Source organism: Carassius gibelio, chromosome B15 (genome assembly GCF_023724105.1).
Source record: "Carassius gibelio isolate Cgi1373 ecotype wild population from Czech Republic chromosome B15, carGib1.2-hapl.c, whole genome shotgun sequence".
NCBI lineage: Eukaryota > Metazoa > Chordata > Actinopteri > Cypriniformes > Cyprinidae > Carassius > Carassius gibelio.
Window position 1 is genome coordinate 24,956,074 of NC_068410.1, and position 23,052 is coordinate 24,979,125.

At 34.6% G+C, this 23,052-nt stretch overlaps 1 pseudogene; it reads right to left on the reverse strand.

Moving 5' to 3' along the window:
- Nucleotides 1–14,855: 14,855 nt before the first annotated feature.
- LOC127972383 (olfactory receptor 1D2-like) lies at nucleotides 14,856–16,490 on the reverse strand (annotated as a pseudogene).
- Between the last annotated feature and the right edge of the window lie 6,562 nt (nucleotides 16,491–23,052).

A 23,052-nucleotide genomic window follows, 5' to 3' on the forward strand; every position in this document is an offset into this window, starting at 1 on the left:
AAACAAGATTTCGGCTTGATTTTTTAATTTTTTAGTTCAGAGGCAAAAAAAACTAATAAATGACTTCAAAATTCTTTTTCCACATGTGCCGATTCTGCCGATTGGTCAAGCAAATCTGAGCATGTGACATCATCCGTCTTTTTTATGTCACCCGTCTTATTAGTTTGATTATAGTAGGCTATACGCAAGTTTTTATTTTATTTTTTATTTATTATTGTACTATTTTACTGTTTTTCTGTAATTAACAATATATCGTAAAAACTTAAAAAGATCAAAATCTACAGAAGAGATTAACAAATAACACTGGTGTTGTCACAAGTTAACTAATCAATGGGAACATTTCCTCACCGGCACAACCCTATTCTTAATGTTAGCTACATGTTACAGATTTAATGTTGAGCACATAATGTTAAAGGCTTCTTAAATACCATTACACTCAGTTGAAGAGTCAAGAAGGATGTGTTAATTTACTGTAGATTTCAATCTGTCATTAGTTGGTGACCCGGTGTAATTATAATAGCATAAATAAAAACAAATACACATAATAGGCTATGTATGCCAATAGGCAAAACACATCAGCTTTTCCTCTAGATCACTTTACAGTGTGATGGAAATAAAATTTTCCTAAAGCGTGTTGTATATCACCACAGCTTTATTGGCACCCTTCTATATGTGTTGTATACTTTAATAGACAATTGTCCTGCAAAATGATGAGGTTTCGTAAAAAAAAAAAAAAAAAAAAAAAAAACATTGCGAGCAAATGTCGAATTATGGTTTGAAATTTAAATCAATAACGTAAGAGGCTTCAGGCTGTCTGATGAACTCTGTATGAACAAACACCCAGCTTTGCAGTATAGGTGGCACAGCAACAGCATCTGACCTGGCATTTAGATGTACTTTACACACTGTCTATTGCAGCTCAAAGGAGGCACTGTGAATTTACTTAGCAATTTCATTCTAAGAGGCTATTAATTGTGAAGTGACAACATGAAACACTACTTTCAGTATATAAAAAAAACACCAGCAGTTGGTGGCAGTTCAACCTGATAATGATTAAATACCAATTTACTCATTTAGGCTCACAACAAGCAGATTACATAATTATACCATGAAAATTTATATATATATATATATATATATATATATATATATATATATATATATATATATATATATATACATATATATATATATACATATATAATATGCATATTTTTGTGTGTGTGTGTAAAAGCAGGAAGTCCAGTCCTGGCTGTATAATCAAACAATAAAAACGAGAAACAATGCATGCCATCAAGGACATTTTTTATTCCACAGGAACTTGATCCAGTTCACTTGTTAAAGGATACTCCACTTTAAAATAAATTCTGTCATCATATACTCGCCCTCATGTTTTTTTCAATCCTTTATGAATTTCTTTCTTCTGCTGAATAGATAATAAAATTTATATATAATATTATTATATATCATATATGATATATAATATAACTGTGCAGAGCTGTGGCCTTCCAGGAATTGAGTTTGAGATCACTGGTCTAAAGGGTTTCATCAAATATTGGCCTGGCAGCAGAAAACAGCATTTTTAGTAGAAGAAAACTTCAGTTTAAGCATATCATTGAGGTGTAAACGTAACTCAAAAGATCAGTTTAAATACACCCAATATAGAGGTTGTCGGGGGTAGATTTAGATCAGATTGGAGAAGCATTCTAATTTAGGGTGTAAAGAATTTCCAGACACAAACTGCACATTAATGCCAAAATGATGCCCAATGTGATAAGGATCCACCATATAATGCAAGTTATTAGATACGAATTGTAACATTTTGCAGATTTACTGAGAAACTTTATATAAAAGACAAACAAAGGCTGGTGTGTGGAGCCAAATCGATTTGCATACTGTTAAGTTTTCGTTTCTCTCCATCATGCCTACACTGTAAAAAATGATTTTTTGAACTTGTAAATAAAGATAGCATCAGTTAAGTAAATTTTACAAACAAATACTATTTTGTCTTTTTACTTCAAAATATCATGTTTAATTCAATAAGCTACTTGAGGTTTCATTTTTATTTATTTTACTTAAATACACAAGTAAATTCAAATGGAACTGACTAGGTAGAAATGAAAGTTAAAACTCAAGTATATTTTACTAGGAACCGTTTGTTATGTTTACAAGGATTCTTTAAGTAAATATCAAAGTTATGATGCCATATTTCCCATCAAGCAATGGGGCATGAATAATTAAAGATGTACACTGTTTTATGGTTGCTTTTGTTGTTAGTTGTTTATTTTAGTTGTTAGTTGTTGTTTGTTTTAGTAACATACTGTTTTGTGACACCTGGAGTTTATTTTCTATTCAAAATGACCCATTGATACTCAAACACTATTCACTGATTGTTACCGTCATTGTGTGTGGTGTACCAAGTATTGAGGTCTCTGTGTTCAGGTGGCTATTCATTTTAATGAGTGGGCATATCATCTTAAAATTATAACAGCCTGTCTACATGCTTACTTGCATGTTTGCAAGTGAACCAAATGCTTTAATAGCACGGTGATTTACCAGTGTTACCTTGTTAAAGTAAATTGCATAAACTCACAGATTTTATTAAATTCAATGTTTAAGTTGTACTTAAAATATATGAGTGCAAAATTTGCAAAAGAAAAATACAGTTGTACGCTTTTTTTCAGTAATAAGCATTAGGCTACACAATGTAAAATTCAGGAAACAAAGAGTCACCAAAATTAACTGGGAATTTCCAAGTAAACATAACTTAAAAATGTCTAATTAAACCTACTAATAATTATGTTTAGGCTTTTACTTAGCAAATGTTTGTAAATTTACTACAATTTTCTGAGTGAAAAAACTTTTTTTTTTCAAGTAAATCCTACTCCACATTTTTTACAGTGTATGTGCAATATGTTGTTGTCATCCATCCATTAAAGATTACTACAAATATAACTTCTCGGTATTGTTTTATTTACCGTTTACATCTCAATACACTGGCATAGCATCAGTGCTCGAGGGAGCAGCAACAGGTACAATGAAAAAAAAAAGGTGGACGCAAGTCAAAATAAAAGTCCCATCGTTTCACACATGCGCACAATGAACTCTTGCACATTTTTGTGTATACAACAGTCAGTATCATAATCTAACATAAATAAAAAATAATAATAAGCTACATAATATAACAAAGCATGAGAACACAACTCAACACCCCCACTTGTTCTCATCATCTTAAGCCATGTATAATGACATCACAAAAATTTAGTTCCCAAACAGAAAACATTTGAACTTTAGAATTTTAATTTTTGATACAGATTTTGTCAAAACGTCTGCCACCATGTCTTCTGTTGGGCAGTACACAATATGTATTTTTCCCTCACTGACAGCATCACGGATAAAGTGATATTTCACATCAATGTGCTTAGATCTAGATCTATTCACTGGATTTCTACTCAGTGCAATGGCCCCCTGATTATGACCAAACATTGTGGTGCAAGTGTAAACACTACTGTCCATGCCATTTAGCAGTTGGGTTAAGTACATGCTTTCCTGAGTAGTGTTTGCAAGACCAATGTATTCAGCTTCGCAGGTCGACAGTGCCACTGTAGGCTGTTTATTTGTCTTCCATGAAATAACAGGACCTTGTTCTGTCAGGCTGAAACAGTATCCTGAAGTGCTACGCCTATCTTCTTCAGAAGTTGCCCAGTCAGAATCACTGAATGCTATTAGACAAAGTCTTGTCTGTTTTCTTGAAACAAAGCTCGTAGTCAGCTGTACCTTTTAGGTATCTCAGGACATGTTTAGCAGCTACTAAGTCATGTGTTTTAGGTTTTGCAAGGGTTTGTGACAGTTTACTGACTATCCAGCTAATGTCTGGTCTGGTGCAGGTCATTGCATAGATCAAGCTTCCAACAAGTTCACGGTATTCTTTGGGGTTCTCAATCTCGTTGTTTTCTCCCTCATTCTTATCACATTCCACTATTAATTCACTTGGGGTAGCTTTTGGTTTACAGTTTGACATTCCAAACCTTTCAAGCATTTTGAGAATATACCTTTTCTGATTCATTTTAATTTCTCCCTCTTTTTGCTCAAACTGAATCCCCCAAAAATAAGATATTTTCCCCAGATCCTTCATGTTAAATTTGGACTTCATTTTTTCTTTAAAACTGTTGAGCTGATCTTCACTGCTTGCTGCAATTATCAAATCATCTACCTAGATGATCACTATGATGGTCTCATTTTCAATCTGCTTTTTATACACACAGTGATCAGACTGATTTCTTTCAAAGTTGTTTTGTTCAAGATGATCATTTAAGAGTTTTGTACCAGTTCCTTCCAGACTGTTTTAGACCATACAGAGATTTTTTCAACTTGTATACTAACTTGTCTCCTATGTCAGATGTTTCTTCAAAACCCTCTGGTTGTTCCAAATATATGTCTTCCTCTATTGGAGCATGCAGATATGCTGTTTTGACGTCCATCTGATGAACAAAAAAGTCCTTCTGAGCAGCTATCTGCATTAATGCCCGTACAGAGGTGAGATTTGCTGTTGGAGCAAATGTCTCATGGTACCCAGCAGGCACAGGATTTAGACTCCAACGTCAGTTAGACGTTGGATTTTGGTTGAAAATGAAAATCAGGTTGACGTCTAAATCCAACGACTGTTTGACGTCAAGCTCCAACGTTGGCCAGATGCTGAATTTTGGCTGGAATAAACACCCCCACAAAAAATCATAAAAAACGTTGAAATGCATGGCAGTACACATATTACCAGCTTCACTTATTACTAACCAGTTTGACTTTATTTCTGTCAGATGTCTACAGAAGTTATTTTTGAGAATTAACAGAGATTTAGATGTTGAAGTTTTATTTGAAAATGTTTGATCACCATTATTGAGATCAGTGTTTGCTTTAGTTGGGTAGTTTGACTCTTGGCTTAGTAAGTTTGTGGTTCTTGTAATAGTGTTTACCAAAACACATAATTTGTTATAAAATGGGCCATGAACAAATATAAGGCTTTATAGTTTTCATAATCATGAAGAAAAATGATTGAGGATTATTTTTCTTGTCATTGACCCGATTGTTAATGAACAATACTCACGAAACAATACTTTCTTCCTTCAGATCAGACAATCAGATTTTTTTTAAATGCATTTTGAGAGAAAAATCTTTTGAGACACATAGACATCAATAATCAGTATATGAATCTCAACAATGGTGACATGCTTCATGCAGCAATGCATGCTGGGAGCCACCATAGTATAAAACTCATGGCTCCTAGCATGCATTGCTGCATGAAGCATGTCACCATTGTTGAGATTCATATACTGATTATTGATGTCTGTGCGTGTCAGTGTAGGTTAAGTTTTTTTGAGCTCATGTTTAAAAGATTTTAACTGATTGTTATAATACCATGGGATTTCAGTGTTTGTAATATAAATGTAAAAACATCAGTGAATCAGGTTATTTTATGATCATAAAACCATTAACAGATAACAGTCATCACCTGATCTCATTTCACGTTAGCTTTTTTTGATGCTGCAAATGTGCTTGACACACAACTGTCACAACGAAGACAAAAGATATAATAAGTGTTAAGAGCCCAACTAATGGAAACACTAATCACTGTAATGGTGTTTAACTGTTATATGTTATGGAAATTAAACACATTAAACACACAAAGTTGGGTTTAGACGTCAACCCAACTTTCATTTTCAACCAAAATATGACGTCTGACTGACGTTGGATTAGTTGGAGTCCAACGTCTTCCTGACGTCACATTGATATACTGTGCCTGCTGGGTAGTCTATGCCTTCAGTTTGGTTGTATCCTTTTGCCACATACCTAGCCTTGAAGATTTTTCCTCTTTCTGCATTTTCTTTAAGGGCGTATACCCATCTCCCCCCTACTATCTTTCTGCCCTCTGGTAGAGTTGTCAATTCAAATGTGTCATTTTCTTTAAGTGAGTCCATCTCTTCCTTCATAGCATGTTCCCATCCGGGAGCATCAGTTTACATAAGGGCTTCTCTATAGGTTTGGGGAACTCCACACACCATTTTTCATCTAGGGCCTGGTTCTCTGTGTTTTCCTCACTTTGTGGGGCATCGATGCTGTTCTCACTATCATGTGTCATGTCTCTGTAGCTTTGGATTTCCAAGTAATCTTCATCGGTCTGTGTTTGTTGTACAACACTGCTCTTCCTAATGAATTTTACCAATCTGTGTTTTGACACATTTCCTGTCTGTGGATTGTATACCAGATAAGCTGGGCTATTTTTACTATACCCCACAAATATTCCCTTCTCACATCTAGGGTCCAATTTCTTTTGATTGTGTTTGTACGCATACCATTCTGATCCAAAAACCCACATTTTAGAAAGGTCTGGCTTTCTTCCTGTCAACATGAAATGTGGAGTATTCTTAATTCTGTCATTATAGCATCTGTTTCGGATATGAGTAGCAGTTTGGACAGCATAAGGCCACAGAACCTTTGGTAATCCCTTCTCTATTAGTAGACACCTTCCCATTTCAAAAATGGTTCGCCATTGTCTCTCAGCTGTACCATTTTGATGAGGAGAGTACGGGGAAGAGGTATCATGTCTTATACCCTTTTCTCGTAAAAGTGACTGAAATGCACTGCCTGTGTACTCTGTGCCATTGTCTGATCATATGCATTTTACTCTACCATATGGTGCACAGTCTGCAAGGAACTTTTCTGTTGCTAGAGTAGTGTCACTCTTGTTCTTAAGGAAGTAAACAGATATTGCCCCTGAAAAATCATCTGTGAATGAAATTGCATACTTATATCCATCTTGAGAAGTTGGTTCAATGGGACCTGCTAAGTCAGTGTGTACTAACTCTAGCGCCTCGCCAGCTTTTGTGTCAGTTTTCCTATTTCTGCTGTTGATGAACTTTCCCTCAGCACAAACGTTACAGTCTAGTTTGGTATTACTTGTGATTTTCATACCCTCTACCACTTCACGTAATTTCAACACATCACTAACATTACAATGTCCCATGATCTCATGCCATGTTTTAACATCACAAGTTAGACTCACTTTGTCCCTGGACATCATATCAGTAACTGATGTATCAACACAGTGTTTGTTGTTATTTACTGTTTTCAGATAGTACAGTCTCTCATGCTCTTCTATGTGGAACACAGCTCCATCCTTGCTTAGCAGTTCATTCTGTCCTTCCTGGAAGATCACCTTGGCACCATCTGTTGTAGCAGCTTGAACAGAGATGATGCTCTGTGGATATGATGGTATGAACAAGGCCTTCTTTAGAGTGATCCTGACGCATTTCCCTTCCACATCCAGCAGTAACACCTCTGCGTCGCCCCGCTTTAATGCCACATTGTTCATCCTGGCTCCATCCGCCAGCTCCATGTAGTGTGACTTTGGGTCGAAACTCTCATCAAATTTTGTGAAATCATTCTTCTCTGTTAAAATGTGGGATGTTGCTCCACAGTCTACCATTAGTCCATTTTTCGTAATATTATTTGGAAGAAATGTTTGACTGACTTTGAAAACAAATGTTTGTTCTTTCTCACGTTCCTCTTGTTTTTCTGCAGCCTGTTTTGCCTCATCTTTGTGCCCGTCTTTCCTCCGGCGACATGTCTCATCACTGTGTGTTGAACTTCTATGGTAGCTGCACCACTTAGGTACGCCTTTTTGGCGGCAATCACGTGCAACATGACCGCGGTTTCCGCATACATAGCAGGTCACGGATGCTAGGTTTACTTTCATCACATTGTCAGTTTTGGGTTTATAATCAATTTTTTCTGTCTCTTCATAGCTTCTTAGTTTGCTTTTGAACTAGGTGAAAGTCAATTCTTCAATACTCTGTGTAGTATGGATAGCGAAAGGTTTGTAGGAATCTGGCAGGCCCTTTAGGATCATAGCTATTATCAGTCCGTCACTTATTACTTCTTTTGCGTTCCTTAGGGAAGTCACCGCTTTCTCAGCTCGGATAATGTAGTCTGTTATCGTCTCGTCAGATTCCTTCTTTAAGGAAGTTAGTTCAGTGTATAGGGCAATAATTCTCGGCTTACCCTGACTGGCGTAGTGATTTCGAAGTATTTGCATTTGCACCAGTGACAAGCTTTTATCGTCGAGAAACTGGATTAGTTCAGCGTAGCACTCCTCATTCTTTTCCTCGTCTATATCCCCGGTAGAAAGTATTGTTTCTTTTAAACCCATTAATCTCAGATGACCAAGGAATTTTACTTTCCATAGTTCGAAGTTATATTCGTCTCCGTCAAAGACTAGCCTCTGCCATCTTCCTCCTGTAACATTAGCATTGGCGCGCCTGGGCCCATAAACTGTTAAGTTTTCGTTTCTCTCCATCATGCCTATGTGCAATATGTTGTTGTCATCCATCCATTAAAGATTACTACAAATATAACTTCTCGGTATTGTTTTATTTACCATTTACATCTCAATACACTGGCATAGCATCAGTGCTCGAGGGAGCAGCAACAGGTACAATGAAAAAAAAAAGGTGGACGCAAGTCAAAATAAAAGTCCCATCGTTTCACACATGCGCACAATGAACTAATGAACACAATGAACACACAATGAACATTTTTGTGTATACAACAGTCAGTATCATAATCTAACATAAATAAAAAATAATAATAAGCTACATAATATAACAAAGCATGAGAACACAACTCAACACATACCAGTGCAAATTGAACATGAAAAAGTTTCCTTTAGGGCCGTCCCAAGGGTTCTGGATTTCTTTACACGCTCTGCACTGGAGACAATGCTCTGGATTTGCTGGGACACAGCCTCCAGTACATGGGAGGCCTCCAATAATTCTACTACTTGTAGTTTCAGGTATTGCAGTGCAGAGGTGTCCGCATGTCTTCGGCTATTAGGAATTTATTAATGAATCACATATATACTTGAGACAGTTAAGTGTCAAATTTGTCATCAAATGTGCAATTGTATGAAACGTGGTATCAGTAGTTTTGCCTGTTGTAAACCGTAAGTAATAAGTGTAAAGAAATGCATTCCTCATAATTTAGGTGGTCTTGTTTAACCCCGATTTAGTAAATTATGATTCTGGTTGTTGGGATTACGTCAAAGGACATACAGATAGGGGAAGGCAAAAATCATTATATTTTTTATTATCTATTCAGCAGAAGAAAGAAATTCATAAAGGATTGAAAAAAACATTAGGGCGAGTATATGATGACAGAATTTATTTTAAAGTGGAGTATCCTTTAACAAGTGAACTGGATCAAGTTCCTCTGGAGTAAAAAATGTTCTTGATGGCATGCATTGTTTCTCGTTTTTATTGTTTGATTATACAGCCAGGACTGGACTTCCTGCTTTTACACACACACACACACACACACACACACACACACACACACACACACACACACACACACACACACACACATATATATATATATATATATATATATATATATATATATATATATATACATATAGTATTTTTTCATGGTATAATTATGTAATCTGCTTATTGTGAGCCTAAATGAGTAAATTGGTATTTAATCAATATCAGGGTGAACTGCAACCAACTGCTGGTGTTTTTTATATATTGAAAGTAGTGTTTCATGTTGTCACTTTACATTTAATAGCCTCTTAGAATGAAATTGCTATGTAAATTCACAGTGCCTCCTTTGAGCTGCAATAGACAGTGTGTAAAGTACATCTAAATGCCAGGTCAGATGCTGTTTCTGTGCCACCTATACTGCAAAGCTGGGTGTTTGTTCATACAGAGTTCATCAGACAGCCTGAAGCCTCTTACATTGTTGATTTAAATTTCAAACCATAATTCGACATTTGCTCGCAATGTTTTTTTTTTTTTTTTTCATTTTTTTACGAAACCTCATCATTTTGCAGGACAATTGTCTATTACAGTATACAACACATATAGAAGGGTGGCAATAAAGCTGTGGTGATATACAACACGCTTTAAGAAAATTTTATTTCCATCGCACTGTAAAGTGATCTAGAGGAAAAGCAGATGTGTTTTGCCTATTGGCATACATAGCCTATTACGTGTATTTGTTTTTATTTATGCTATTATAATTACACCGGGTCACCAACTAATGACAGATTGAAATCTACAGTAAATTAACACATCCTTCTTGATTCTTCAACCGAGTGTAATGATATTTAAGAAGCCTTTAACATTATGTGCTCAACATTAAATCTGTAACATGTAGCTAACATTAAGGATAGGGTTGTGCCAGTGAGGAAATTTTCCCATTGATTAGTTAACTTATGATAACACCAATGTTATTTGTTAATCTCTTCTGTAGATTTTGATCTTTTAAGTTGTTACGATATATTGTTAATTAAAAAACAACAGTAAAATAGTACACTAAAAAAAAAAAAAAAAAAAAAAAAAAAAACGCGTATAGCTTACTATAATCAAACTAATAAGACGGGTGACATAAAATACCCATATTATAACAAATAAATAGAATATATTTGGAAATCGCCCTTTAAAACGAAGGCTTGGTTTGTGGTTCACAATTATTTGATTAAAACAAAGACAAAGTCACTTATATATATATATATATATTTATTTATGTTTTTGTTAACAAAAGTTATATTGCGCTTTTAATTGTCTCCGCTATCGTCCTGTCAATCATACTCGCGGGTCATTTTCAGTAAAAATATATTTCACCATCATCGGTACCCAAGTTCTGACTGCTGATTGAACACTGGTCAGTGATCCTCTCCCGCTCGGCGCTGTCTAGCGCAGCTTCACCACACAGATTTAACTCTGCACAGCTAAATAAAACGGGCTGGTGGCAGACTAATATTTAATATTTCTGATGTAAAGAGTAATGTAAAGTGTGAAACACGTAAAGTTGCACAGAAGAAAGTCCAACAGGACCTGCCCTGCACAGTTTAAGAATCAGTAGCCATAGTAATGTTAGAGGACTATTATTTTGTTGAACAGACCTGAGCGACTACGGATGACGTCACATGCTCAGATTTGCCTGACCAATCGGCGGAAGGGGCGTCTCAGGACTGCCCACATGTCATCCGATCATTCAATTATTCCATTAAATCTGGCAAACCAAAAACGAAATAACGAATCAATATTTTGTTTTTCTGTTTTTCTATATGAACCAAATATGAAAAACTGTTGTTTGTTTCATAGCTTTCAGCTCGAAACGGGAAATATAATAAACAAGGAAACCAAAATGAAATAATGGATAAAATTTACGTTGTCTCAATTTTTCTTTATTTGTGTAGTAGGTCTAACTATTTCCCACAGTGGCGTCCTGCTTGCTTTGCGCACGCGCACTGGATAGTTTCAAAGGAGTAGGTCGCTGAGCGCCCATCACACGATGGGTAACTCGCAAAGCACAAAGTTTCTCCGTGTTTTCTCAGCATTATATCTTAGAAAATACGAGGTTTGAGAAGTAAAAGGCGGGGCAACATTTAAAATATTTCAAAGTTAAAGTTCATCCAAACAGATTTTAATAGACAAGTTTCAGTCAAATATTTATGTTTTATGCCTATAATAAAACCCAGTGTTAAAGCAGAGCGCAAACAATTACTGTATCTGGAACATTATATACTGTAGACTAACCAATATGCGCTCACTTTCGCGTATTCATCGCGGGGATAAAGAACACGTTTTTGTTTAACGATCATAGGCATAGTTACAGTATGTCCAATAACAATACAACACGATATAATAAAAATCAGAGATGGTCTAAATGTCCTTTGAAATCACGCTAACCACTTGTTTTGGTATGTGGGGCATTTTAAGTAGATCATTAATTATTAAATACTATCTATCTATCTATCTATTTATATATCTATATATATATATATTAGGGGTGTAACGATACGCGTATTCGTATTGAACCGTTCGGTACGAGGCTTTCGGTTCGGTACGCGGTACGCACTATGTACCGAACGGTTCATTGGACTAATTAATTATATTTGGAAAAAAGAATTGTGAAATATAATGATATGCATTCAACAAGGTAGCCCAATAACCAACGCCCCTGACACTCCCGAAGAAGAAAAAAGCACCAACTTATATGTTTATGTTATGCTGCTCAGTCAGGCGCTTGCTCACTCAGTACGCGCTGAAGGCTCGTTTAAAAAATGGCCAATGCGTTTAAAAGACCAGAAATAGAAAATCCTCCAATAACCAAAAGGTCTCGTGTTTGGGTGCACTTTACCAATCGATCGGGGCATCCAAACAAGCACGGAAATCAAAATGGACTAGTACTATACTGTGTCGGAATTTCCTGAGCAGTACGATACAATTAACAGGCCTGCACGTTATTAGATAGAAGAACTGTTATAAATAGAACGTATGCAAGGGCAGTTTTGAAAACTCCACCTACTTTGCTCTTGGTATGGTGCAGCGCAAATCGCGTTGTATCTGAAGGGCAACGCTGAGCCCAGGGTCCAGCACCGCGCATACCGCGTCCTGTGTGAAAGACCCTTTAGCCATTCTGCAACGAGCCTTCAGCGCGTACTGAGTGAGCGAGCGCCTTACTCTGTAGTGGAAAACGCAGGTTTTAAGAACATGCTTAATGTAATTGAGCCCCGTTACAATATTCCTTCACGAGCCTATTTCAGCCAGAGAGTAATTCCTGCTTTGTTCCAAAAAACATAAGCCCTATAGAGAACCAATTGAGTAAAAACACACTCAATATAAAGAGTTATAGAGTTCCATATAAAAGGTTACATCTTTCTATGTGTTCATAACTACTACAAAAATATGACATTTTCATTTTTTTTATTTTTTATAAGGAGCTGTTTTTGTTTATACAATATGCTGCTAAGAAAACACCATAGAATATGGGTAAAGAATAGCTCCATCATTGTTCAATGTAAAAAAAAAAAAAAAAAAAAAAAAACATACTTTGTTAGTTTTAATAAATAAAACATTTTTTTAAAAATCAAGGAAATTTATCTGCCAATTTTTCTTTTTGCTGTATCTAAAACGTACCGAACCGTACCGAACCGAACCGTGACACCAGTGAATCGTATCGAACCGAACCGTGAATTTTGTGAACCGTTACACCCCTAATATATATATATATATATATATATATATACAACACACATCCATAAATACATACAATACAAATAAAATAAAAAAACGAATAGAAAGAATTGAAAAAGAATACAGAAAGCTAGTGTTGGATGAAAAACTAGCAGTTAGAATAAATAAATAAAAAATTATATAAAATATAATTAGAATAGACAGTGCTAGAGTTCGAGGGTCAAAGATGAAAGAGATGTGTTTTTAGATGTTTCTTGAAAATGCATGTACTGCATATAATATATATTTAGTTTTGCAATATAACAATTTTAAAGGTAATGTAATTCAAAAGGCAATGGTTGACATAATTTAATAATGTTTGCAATAGTATTCTACCTGACAATTACTGTATCAGTTAAATATATTACACCCTTTCATTATACTGAATTTATAGAATAGAACACCTTTATTGCACAGATGTACTCTGAAATTTAAGTTCTAGTATCAATACACACTAACAAATGGTTCTAGTGCACATGTAAACAAATACTGTATGCACAGAACTACGAAGTTAAATATTTACATTATTTTACAGTTACATTGCAATGTGTACAAATAAAACAAATTAATTTATTCCTTGTGTTATGTCTAAACCTAGCATCAGTTTATCTACTGCTGTGTGCCATTCTTCAGTTATCAAATTATTGATGTAGTATCAGGGTTGAAGTAACTATACACTTAGTAGGCCTACTGTAAATCCATGGCTTTATCAGATCTCGTCTGAATTGGCAACAAGTGAGCAGAATTCTGCTGCCTATTTCCTTAGGTTGGAAAGGCTGCATGTGAAAAATTATATTTAGCAGCTATGTAGGAAAATAACTAATTACTTTAAGATAAATGCAGGTCTTTGTGCTTTAATGATTTGTATTCTTCCAAATTATGCCAGCAGAATTGTTTTATTCTTAATTCTCACATAAAATAAATGAATAGCCTGTTGTTTTTGTGAATAATCAGCATAAAATCAGGGTTTCATCCCATCTTTTTTTATTTAATTTTGAAATCTGAAAAATGAAATTAATTTACTTCAAACCTGCACTCACCAGAAAGTATTCTATCAGTGTCATTTTCTATTACAAATCATTTTTATTAACCATTTAAACAGAGTGTCGTATTAGGCCTAAATATAAAACCCGATTCCCAAAAAATTGTGACATTGTGAATAAAAACAGAATACAACAGATGATATATCAAATGTTTTAACTGAGAAAAGGTATCAATTTAAGGGAAAAATAAATTGATTTTAAATTTCATGGCATCAACACATCACAAAAAGTTGGGACAAGGCCATGTTTCCCACTGTGTGCATTCCCTCTTTTTTTTATAACAGTCTGCAAACGTCTGGGGACTGAGGAGACAAGTTGCTCAAGTTGCGGCATTAAGCATGTCACCATTGTTGAGATTCAGACACTTATTCTTGAGGTCTAAGCAGTCTGTGTTACAAATAGGCCCATGAACAGAGTAATAAAAAAAGAATAGAGAAAGAGATCAACGTTGTTTATAATAAGTGAAATTGGTAATACTATTATAGGAGTTATTTACGCTGGAGTTTGACATCAAAACAAAGGTTGGGTTTTCACTTTTAATCAACATTTTATTTCTGAGCTCCATTTAGTGTGATGGGCGGCTTTTATAAGAATGTTAGAGGATAATGTTCTAACAATGTTATCAATTGACATTTTTAGAATGTTTTTAGATAATGTTATTCTACCTTTTAAAAGAACATTCTGGGAACTAAAATAAAACTTGCCCCTGACAACATTCCCAGAACATGAAAAATGTCTAGCGGTGTAATGCAGGGGTCTCAAACCCTGTTCCTGGAGAGCTACTATCCTGAAGATTTCAACTTCAACATCAATCAATCACATCTGAACCAGCTAATCACGGTTTTCAGGGTTACTTGACTATAGCAGGCAGGTCTGTTGGAGATTTAAAGAGAAACATGAAATAGCACTCTATATATATACCTCCCACAACCAGTCATTAGAAATTAAAAAAACATTACTTCAGTGCCACTTGTTGGGGCATGGCTTTAGGAACATTCCCCTGGTACTGGTGTCTTTACCACTCATATTTGTATCCTTTTCTCAGGAATATATGATTATATATTGTTGTATTCATAGCCAATGTTCGAATAACTTGACAGTATGGTAGTGAGTAGGAAAATGACTGTATGCAACACAAAGCACATGAACTGAGCATTATGTTATTGTAGTACTGAAATATTTTTTCCCCCAAGGATTGCAGTTCAGTTTTCATAAACCCACATTTCTTTTTTTTTTTCTTTTTTTTTTAGAATAACAAATATTAATTGATTCAGAGCTGTTTTATTTGACATTGACATTGACTGAGTGCACCTGAATGCAAGAGAACCTCACCTTAAATTAACAACTTAGTTTTTTTTTTCTAGTCCCAAACACCTTTATGTTCTTTTTCATAGGTCTTCTACTTCATTTCATTCCCAAGAACAAGTTTAAACATGGTAAAATCAAAAGGTTATTGTCCATAAACAATGTCCATGAAATAAATCTACTCAAAAAAAAATCATTCTGGAATACAAAATAATAAAAAGTTTTGATTGATACAATCTTAACTAAGAGATTTCCACTTGTTTTTTGAAAAACAGTCTAATAACTTGCTGTCGTACTTTTTTCAAATTTCCACCATAAATAATTTTATTTAAAATTGGTGGCATGAGTAAGAATTCCAGGGCCATAAAATTACGCACATCTTGTGGCAAATTCTTTGAGCCATAATGACTGTACAGTACATAAAATAACAATGCAGTAGTCACATTGATCAGGGAGAGCAAATGTGGTACACATGTTTGTATGAATTTTTTTCTGCCCTCTATTGACTTACTGCACATTTTAATCAAGAAAATGTATGAGCAAAATATAAATACTGCGTTTCCAAAGTAAGTATAACAATGTACCCAAATAAATTATTTAATGTTGTAGAAAAACATGAAAGTTTTGCAACTGCCCAAATCACACAGTATAACTTTTCAATAGTAGAGCCACATAAAGTGAGTCTAGCAAATAATATAATTGTAACAGACGTGCACAACACTGGAGTCAGCCAGCAGAAAAGGATACACTGAAGAACTCTCTGACTAGTCATTATTGAATGATACCCCAGCGGTCTGCATATTGCCACATACCTGTCATATGCCATAACTGTGAATGTTGAAAAGTCAAATAAAGCAGATGAATAAATGACAAAGATCTGACTCATACATCCAACATAAGAAATCACATGATTATATGATAACAAATCATACATGAATTTAGGGTAGAATCCAGCGGTGCCAAAAAGTCAATTTACACATAAATTACAGATAAACAGATACATTGGCTCGTGAAATTTCTTATATGAGATTATAGTGAAAATAACTATTACATTATAAAAGACCATCAAGGGATAAAACAGTGCAGTTAAAGAAAAAAAGACATATCTGTTTTCCATTGTTTCATTGAGAACATAGAGTGTAAATACTACACAGCAAAAGAATCTGAGTGAAATTAACTCTGCTGGGAGTACATGTGAGACCACACTCAAGAGTGTGAAAGTGTTAAAATAAGAGTGTTAAATTAACACTGAAGCGGAGTTAAAGTTAAATAGATAATTAAGTGATTAATTGAGTGATGATTGACCATTATTGACGAGACCTGATGTTAACGTGCAGAATCAACAAAGACGAAAATCACTATTTTAACTGTGTCACCATTATAGTGGTCAGTGTTTGCTTTAGTTGGGCTCTTGACCCCTAAAACGTTAAAGTCAGATTTTAATTGTCAGTTATATCTATGTTATAAAACTGATGGACAAACAAAGACTATTGTTATTCCTGATTTACTGAGTTAAAGTTACATAGTTGATTATTGCAGCCCTGTGATTCTTCAACAACGTATTTCCAGCATTTTAAATACAATCTGAGGAATTTCTTAAAAGTTGTTTGCTCAAAAATCTTTCAAAATAGTCTTTTAGTTAGACATGCAAACATCAAGAATCAACCTGTGAATCTCAACAATGGTGAAAATCCAAAAAGCATGTTGCAGTGCATTCTGGGTGCCACCTATCAAAATTCATCCATGACTCCCATGATGCATTGCGGCAATAACTAAATTTTTAGCTGAATTGTTTCAGTAATTTCCTTTATTTTTACTATTCTATTTTTGTTTTTTTTATGTTACTTTTAGTAGTTTGTTTTCTAATGTTTAGAGTTGTTCTGCTTTTCTGAATATGCTGTTTGTCACCGTTGTTGAGATTCCTACACTAATCTTTGATGTATGTGTGTGCCTAAAACAAGCTTTTTTTTTTTTATTATCAGAACAACTTTCAAGAAATCCTTTTAATTAACTGGTACTGTACAATCACAGGCTTGTTATAATCAATGAGGTCAATCAAATCTGTTTAGGCTTTAGTTGAGTTTTGTGATCCAGGTCAAATGCCCACATTTTGATTTTTTTCTTGTCTGTTTGTGACAATTCAGTTGTAACAGCCAAACCAAATCTTACTTTAAAATTGTAAGGCTCAAGAGCCCAACTAAACCAAACACTGACTACTATACTGGTAACATAAACATAGTGATTTTCCTTGACTTTTGTTCTTAAAATGTTGTTTCATTGCTGTATTTGTATCTTTATGGTACATCTGTTACTGCAATGTTAATTTTGATAATCAAGTGATTATGGCGGTTTCTGTTAGGCATGATCTACTAGAATGGCTTAAAGTGTTACTATAGTAGTCAAATATTAGTTGGGTGTTGCCATATTTGAGTGAATTACACTTTTCTTTTCTTTTTTTTTCTTATATTTTATTATAATGAACCGTAATGTGATAATCTGAACATATTGATTTAACAACAGTTTGAGTTTTAAATGTTTTGGCCAGCGGTGTCTGCAACACTCAAAGAGAGAAATCAACAATCAGCATATGAATCTCAACAATGGTGATAATCAAAAGGTTTATGATGCAAAGCATGCTGGGTACCAGCACAGGATAAAACTCATCCATGACTCCCAGCATGCATTGCGGCATGAATAAATTATGATGCTGAATTGTTCACTTATTTTCTTGAATTCTTATGTACTTATAATTGTGCTTTTGTCTTAAGTTTTAGTAGCATGTTTTGTGAAGTTCAGAACCTATCTGTTTATTTATTTTGTGGATTGTCACCATTGTTGTGATTCATACACTGATTATTGATGTTTCTGTCTAAATATCAGTGCAGGTTTTTTTTTATGAGTGAAATTTTCTTAACAGTCTTTCATAACTTAAGGCTCAGCAGTGTTTCTTATTTTGCTGTAGTGTCAATATTCAATAAGAGAAGGGACACAGGATTGGGTCAAAAATAATAGAGTGTTTGTTGTTGTCAAGCTATGAACAGCAATACCAGATTTTTTTTTTCTTCTGTTTACTTTTTTTTCTGCTATAACAGGTTCCAAAAATGCATTGTTACAGCATGTAAAATAAAACATAGTTGTTTTAAAGCTGTTTTATGAGTTGTTTAATCAGATCTTGAGAGATTTTATGAATTATTTTATTTCAGTTGATTTCATCTAAGGCAATGGCTCAAGTCAGTTGTATTCCTTGTGTTTCTCTTTCCTTTAGTAATTTTGTTTGTTAATAGCAGTTGTTCATCACTCATGCTCAATCATCAATTAATCACATAATTATTTCATTAACTTCACTAATTCAGTGTTACTCAAACACTCTGTAGTGTGCACACATTATAAGTCTTCATTTAAAACTGAGGATTTTGTTGTGGGGTTTAAAGGGTTAAAAATTTAATATGAAGAAAAAACAGCATGAAACATAATTTAACAGTAATAAACTGTAATTAATTTACAGGAAACAAACTGTAGAAAAACAGTTATTTACTGGCACCCCTGCTGCCAGTAAATAACTGTTTTTCTACAGTTTGTTGCCGTAAATTAATGGTTGCCAGCAAAAAAGTGTTTTTCTACAGGTTGTTGCCATTAAGTCAAGGAAAAACAGTAATATACTGTTAAATGTAAATGTCAGATTTACCAAATGAAAAAAAAAAATAATTTAACTAAAATATTTGTGATCATCTCTCACCTAGCTGGATCTGGCCACAGGGCCTCGTCAACATCACAGGCTATATTTTCATTTGTAAGGCAACATGGGAAGATTTTTTTAGAGTGACGAATCCACCGTTGTATGGATGCTGGTTCAATTTGATCAAATGCTTTCTCCATAGCTTGAATGAGGGGGCATCTGGACATAAGGCCGGAGATCATAAACCTTCCACCGCCATGTTGAGAAGAACTCCTCGATGGGGTTCAGGAAGGGGGAGTATGGCGGTAGGTATTTAACTGTAAATTGTGGGTGTTGTTGATACCAGTTTTGGAACAAAGCAGAACGATGGAAAGCTACATTGTCCTAGGTGACAATGTATTGCATCTGGTCGCTTTGGTTTGCTGCTGTGATGATATTGTGTAATCTGTCTAAAAATGTAAGAATGAGTTCAGTGTTGTAAGGACCCAAGTTGGCACAGCGGTGGTGGACCCCATTCTGTGTAATGGCAGCACAAAGGGTAATGTTACCCCCACGTTGCCCTGGTACATTGACAATAGCCCTGTGGCCGATGATGTTTCTTCCTCTTCTTCGTACTGGGGCCTGTTCTTCGTACGTCGCTCATTACATCCGAGATAAAATGACACATTCAAGATGATTTCATCGCGCTAGTCATGATCCGGCTAATTGGGTTCTTCGAACAGACCTGTTGTGTATGATTAGTATCGCTGGATTGAGTTATCTGAGATAATTGCACGTTCATGTGTTGTCTTAAAAGGGGATACGTATCGATACTCGAAACCATGATCAGCAGTGCAGCGATTGGCTGGTGGCAAGACGGCAATGTAATGACGTCATATAATTTAAAACGACACCTGACAAAAAACTTGACAATTTTCTGGACTTTTATAAGGAAACAGCCAATCAAACAAAACTACATAAATGTTCTAGTAGATACATGAAACAGATTATAGATACATGTTTTTTTTTTTATTATAATTTTTTTCATGATTCCCAATTATTTTCAGTCGCAATTTATAATAGTTGTGCAGTCTTTACATTTTTATTTCAATGTAGAAATGATCTATTCATTTCATTTTATATTTGGACAGATTTGTTACGTGACAGCATTAATGAAAGTTTCTTAAGGGTCAATATCATGTTATCTGCATCTCCTGCGCTCCATCAAGCTACTCTTATAATAGAAGTCATCACTCAAAATAATGCATGACTATATTATCTGTATAGCATGTGTGTAAGACTCTAATACAATTATGAAGTAATAAGTTTATGACAAATAAATATTTCAGTGAGTAAAACTGGTTGTGTCTATAGTAGGCTGTTATGGACTACTCAGCATTTTTATATTATTTTTAAATAATTTTTTTAATGATTATTATTTTAAATTATTGTCCCTGGATGAGTACGATACTCTTGTAATAAAGTTGCGGTGGTAGCAGACACATTTTGACTATCAGTTCTGGTTGAAAAGAAGCAGTCTAATCCAGTTTACATGAAATAAGCCTTTTTTACAGTTGTTCCATCAGAACTTGATTTTTTTTAAGGATACGGGCTATTGTTGACAGAGACCTGTTGGACATTATTGAAAATTAGGTGATCATTGACAATACACAGCAAAATCCCCAGTGTTAATTTAACACTCTTGAGTGTGGACTCATATAAACACTGAAGCAGTGTTAAAAGTAACACTGAAGCAGAGTTGAAGTTAATGAGGTAATTAAGAAGTTAATTGAGTTGTGATTGACCATTATAGAAGACACCTGATGTTAACAAGCAGAATCACCAACTGAGAAAAATCACAATTTGTGTGTCACCATTATAGTGGTCAATGTTTGCTTTAGTTGGGATCTTGACCCTTCAGTTATTATCTTTAGATTTTATGTGGCTGTGGTGACTGAATTATATCATACAGACAGACCACAGCAAAGGCAATCATGTGTGCCATTGATTGTGATTTGAGCTATTTGTTATAGAGTGACCTGAATGCCTGAGTTTAAGTTTCTTTACTGCATACATAAATTAAGTGAAAAAGAAAAGTAAGCAACCCAGCATTTCTGACATAGTATGACATGTTTTTAATAGTTAGTTCTACGTAAAAAAAAAAAGTAATCTTTTGTTTGGACACACAGACATCAGGAATCAGCGTGAGCATCACAACAACGGTGACCATCAAAAAAGCATGTTGTAGCCAATAAAAACTCATCCATGGCTCCCATCATGCATTGCGGCATGCATAAATTATGAGCTGAACAGTCTTTTTAACTTTTTATTCTAACTATATTTTATTTTTGTTTTTTTTATGTTCATTTTTTTGTATCTAGTTTTGTGATGTTCAGAGTTGGTCTGTTTATCTGAATATGTTGTTTGTCACCATTGTTGAGATTCATACGTTGATTATTGTTATCTGTGTGTGCCTAAAATTAGAATTCTTTAATTTAAAAAAAATCAGAATCACTTCCAAGAGATACCTACAAAATGTATAGAAAATACAGATTTTTTTCATTGTGGAATCAAAGCTGTGACAATCAATAATGGAAGTTTTACTTTGAGAAAAGACTGTAAATGAGTTCAGTGATTCATGTTAAACAACGATTATATTAAAACATAATCATCAACACGCGATGATTTTTGCTCTTGGTTTGACAAACAAACTTTAAAAGTAAAAAGTTACAAGCCAAGATCCCAACTAAAGCAAACACTGACCACTATAATGGTGATACACAAATTGTAATTTTCTCGTTTGGTGATTCTGCTTGTTAACATCAGGTGTCTTCAATAATTGTCAATCATAACTCATTTAACTTCTTAATTATCTCATTAACTTCAACTCTGCTTCAGTGTTACTTTTAACACTGCTTCAGTGTTTATATGAGTCCACACTCAGAGTGTTAAATTAACACTGGGGAGTGTTAAATTAACACTGGGGATTTTGCTGTGTATGGGCTTGAATTTCTCAAAGTCTGATTGCATTATTGGCCAAAACGAGGTTTATGATCTCTATTTCTTGCTACTGTGTGAATATGGGGCCCCTCCCTCCTATGTTGGCCAAACAAAATACACAGCTTACTGTAAAATAATACATACAGGAATATATACAGTACCAAAATATAGAGTACATGCAGTAAGCAATGGATTTTCTGTTGAAGAGAAGTTTCTCACCTGTGCTCTTGACGAAATGTCCGAACTATTGATGCCACCGTGTACCTGCTTAGGTTAGGCTGTACTCTCAATCCAGCCTCCCTCAGTGTAAGTCCGTGGTCTATTACATTGTCCACAATTGTAGCACGAATTTCGTTACACAGATTTGGTTGTCTTCTATTTCGTGCATGTCCTACCCCTCCTCCAGGTCTTCCTCTTCCTCTTCCTCTCTCTCTTCCTCCACCTTCATTAAGCAAACACTGATAACTATAATGGTGACATACAAATTATGATTTTCTTGGTCGGTGATTCTGTTTGTTAACATCAGGTGTCTTCAATAATGGTCAATCATAACTCAATTAACTTCTTAATTATTTCATTAACTTCAACTCTGCTTCAGTGTTACTTTTAACACTGCTTCAGTGTTTATATGTGTCCACGCTAAGAGTGTTAAATTAACACTGGGGATTTTGCTGTGTACTACTACTACTAATAATAAAATAAAAATGAAATAAAATAATAATAAAAACATTCTGAACACCCTTGGGTTGTTAAGGCTTTGCAGTACAGACATTTTATTAAGGTTAAGGCCCTCTACTTCACTTCATACATAAGAAAACGCACAAGCATTATTATATTTGTATGTCATACCTAAAAAAGGCAAAAGCATTATTATTATATTTGTATATTCTCAGCAAGAAAAGAATGAAACCTTCGAATCATTTAAAACAGATTCTTCCTTTAGTCTTTTTTTAGTACACAAACATGGTGATAT